The sequence below is a fragment of the Tupaia chinensis genome, unplaced genomic scaffold (assembly GCF_000334495.1).
Source record: "Tupaia chinensis unplaced genomic scaffold, TupChi_1.0 Scaffold143796_1, whole genome shotgun sequence".
Taxonomy (NCBI): domain Eukaryota; kingdom Metazoa; phylum Chordata; class Mammalia; order Scandentia; family Tupaiidae; genus Tupaia; species Tupaia belangeri.
In genome coordinates, this window is record NW_006203646.1 from 1,840,018 (window position 1) to 1,843,945 (window position 3,928).

Genomic DNA, 3,928 nt, shown 5'->3' on the forward strand with positions numbered 1-3,928 from the left:
TCAGCAGGCCTGGGATGGGTGATCCCACCAGGGATGCTCGAGCTCAGACTTGGACACTGGTCCCTGCTCTAAAAGCCCCACCCTGTGCAGGCCTCGGTAGCTCTTTGGAGAGAACTTACTGGACTGCAAGCCTTGTGTTTGTCACTTTCCTTGTTTCTTCTGATTCCCTCTTTTTTTTTTTTTTTTTTTTTTTTTTTTGAGAGATTTTCACTGTAGGGCGCGTGCGCTCGCCAGACAGACAGAGAGAGACATAGAGACAGAAAGCGAGAAATCACCCCCCAGAGGGGATGGTCACGCCGCAATCCCTTCTCCTCCATTCTCCTCTCGGGATCTTGGGCACGCACGCACACGCGCCCGGCGTGAGTTTTAAGCCACCGGGTCCGGGACACGAACCGCGGTCGACTACGTGGGAGTCCAGCGACATAGCCATTACGCTAACTGCTGGTTCCCGATTCCCTCTTATTTTTTTTTTAATAATTTTTTAAGAGAGATTTTTGCTATAGGGCATGGGTGCCCACCAGAGAGACAGAAAGCGAAAAATCGCCTCCCAGGGGGGATGGCTACACCACAATCCCTTCTCCATTCTCCTCTTGGGATCTTGGGCATGCACACACACATAACTGGCGTGAATTTTAAGCCACCAGGCCCAGGACCTGAACTGCAGTCAGCTATGTAGGAGTCCAGCGATGCAACCATTATGTCATCTGCTGGTCCCTCCCCCTTTCTCTTGTGTCCTTGCAGCACTACCCAAAGCTAGCATTCTTTTCACTATCATCTAGATGAGAACCCTGAGGTTGTGAGAGGGTCACAGTCTCCTCTGGGTAAGTAGTGGGTCTGGGTTTCATGCTAAGATATGCCAGACTGAGGAGCCCATGTGGCCTCCCATGCCAGGTTACCCCTTGACACACACCCACACCAAAGCCCCATCAGGACACTGATGTCTGTCCCAACCCCTTCTCTGTACACATACCTGACATCCATGGGACAGCTGGTGGATGGAGCTCCATCTAGTCTCCAAAGATGCTTCGCAGCTCCCCTTAACACCAGGTAAGTTTGGCAGGAGGGAAGCAGCTGCCCTGGCAGAGTGAGAGAGATGACTCCCAAGGATCAGGGTGAAGGTCATGAAATGCCTGCAGCAAAATGGCACCTGAACTGAGGTCTTTGAAATGGGGAGTCACTACAGGATCTCAAAAAGTACAAAATGATGATGCAAGCTCCTCTGACATTTTGAAACATCAGTGTCTATGTTTCCCTTTACCTTTGTAGCTCCCCTGTGACCCAGGGAGAGAAGGGCTCATTCACCCATTTTATGCATAGACAAGATGATGCTTAGAGAGGTCCAGTGACTTGCCCACTTGACTTACAAGTTAGGGCCCTGCTAACTCTTTATCCACACCAACCTCAGTAAGATGGTGCTGATAATGCCATAATGGTGGTGGTGGTGCTGGCTAATACCAGGTGAACTCGTAGCAACTCTGTTAAGTGAGAACAGTTATCCCATTTACAGATGAGGAAACTAAAGCTCAGAAATGAACTTATTCCCAAAATGACACAGCTACTGAGTGACAGAAGAGAGATTCAAATCCTGGCAATGTGACCCGAGAGTCAAAGATCTTAACCACACTGTCCCCTCTGGCTGAGGAAGCCTCCCTGCCAAGATGCCAACAAGGAGGATGCCTCTACTCCAGCTCACCTTGCTCCATTTACTATCAGAAGCTGGACTCAGAAAGTATGGCCTCCACCAGGGGCAAAAGGCCAGCTCCACATACTGTCAGAGACTCACTCTCTGCCACGTGACCTTGAGAGACTTTCTCCCCTTCTCTGAGGCTCAGTGTCCATAGCTGAAATACAGAGTTTAATTGATGGGGCCAGCCACAGTGGTACAATGCACCACCACCCTGTGATGCCAAACTCTCGGAAAAGTCCTGGGTTCACGTCCTGAGGTCTCCTGTACATACCAGGCACGTGCACATCGATGGTCCAGGCTGGCTGAAGCTGGGGTCAGATCACAGCATGAAGACCCTGTTGGGGGGCGTGCTCTCTCTCTCTCGCTCATGTTTTTCTTTTGTAGACAGAATTAATTGGTAAAACTTTAAGTAAGGGGCCAGCAGGTGGTGTGGGGGTTAAAGTGCTGGACTTCCACATGGCTGACTGTGGTTTGAGTCCCAGACTTGGTTGCTTGAAAATCACACCAGGCACGTGTGTGTGCTCAAATGGAGAATGGGTTGTGGTGTGGCCATGCCCTATGGGGGCTGATTTCTGTGCCTTTATCTCTCTCTGGCATGTGCATATGCCCTATTTATGGCCAAAAAACTAAAAAAAAAAAAAAAAAGAAAAGAAAAGAAAAAAAGAAAACACCTTTAAATAAACTATTTGTGACCCAAGGCTCTGATGTTCCATACCCCATGAGTCTGTGTGTCTCTAACACAAGCTTAGGCTCTTCTCCCCTGCCAACAATTCGAATTTGTCCTTGAACCAATTACAACAGTGAAATCTCTCTCCTTCCTCCTTTTCCCTCTCTCCCCTCTTCTTCCTCTTCTCCTCTCCCTCTCCTGACCCCACTCTCTCTCAATGTTCAGCCTAATTACGGTTAACTCTCTGTTATTCAGAGACTTATTATCTAAGCTCATTATGACTAATTATTCCATCTGGAGGGGAAACAGCAACACTGCTAGTTTAATTTAATGCTTACCTAGTTCACTTAATTAGCAATAAGTCTTGGCAAAATGATGGAATTCCTGGGGTCCTGGCTTGTGGGTGGGTGGGGAGAGGCTGCATGTTGTTCTTGAAAAGATAAACAAGGTTTCGGGGCAGAATGTGAGAAGAGGCCAGGAGTGAGCACGCCTGTGACTACACAGGTGCGGCTGGCAATCTCACTGAGCTGGGAGGACCCGGGGCCAGGTAGCACTTACTGGTGGCTGCTGTGTGCCAGACCCAGTGCGAGGGACGGCAGACTTGTTTCCTAGGCAGCTTTTGCGGGATTGGTGTATCCCAGATCACTCACTACCTATCTCAGGTGGTTCGAGTCTTACGGCGAGTGCACGCCCTTTCAGTAGTTCCTAATGTCAGTAATTTTTGTTAGCTAAGGAGAAAGCTTTCCGTTCGACCTGCTGTGTCTTTTTCCTCCCTCACCCTTTTCACAGAAGGAGGCCTCAGGCTCTGGGCTTTAGGGAGTCGACAGTATCTAACTAGAACTCGGCATCGTTCAGCTTTGGCTTTTACAGTCCTTTTCCTCTGCTATGGTAAGTGAATCAGCTTTCCACTGAAGTAAAAATAACTGAATTGCCACACAGAAAAACGTGGGGTTAAAAGAAGTCAAGGTGGTACCCAGATGTAACCACACTCCCGAGGGGAGAGGAGAATGAAGCAAGGCCAGTCTGTGCTCTGGGTGAGATCGTCCAGCCAGGGATGGACGGGCCTCCCTTCACCCCATGTCCCATTGAAGATCTGTTAAACCCAAATGCTGCCTCAGAATCCTCATCCAGGGCTCCAGGCACCTACTAGGGGATCAGGGTGACCCTCCTGACCCCTTCCCCAGCCCACCACAGGGCACCCCACCAGCTCACAGTCCCGCTGTGACCCCGCCCCCTTACCCTCTCAGACTGTTCCCCTCAGCCCCTGGTCATCCTCCCGGTCCCCTTCTGTACAAGTGGGTAAACTGACACCCAAAGGGATGACTCCTTGGTAGGTAGCAGAGCCCTGGCTGAGCTGAAAGGGCTTTCTCCCTGCCTTGGAGCCCAGCCCCGAGTCTTCCTGAAGGCACAGCTCCCACCCCAAAGTCTGAGTCCTGAGAATCAGCCTGTTTCCCCTCCTCTCTTTAAAGGAAGCTTCTAGTAACACTGTTCCCCTGCAGAGTGGCGGTGGCAGGGTGGGCGAGGGGTCCACAGAAGTGGCCATCCTGCTTCCCCAGCTCCACCTGCGGCTACTC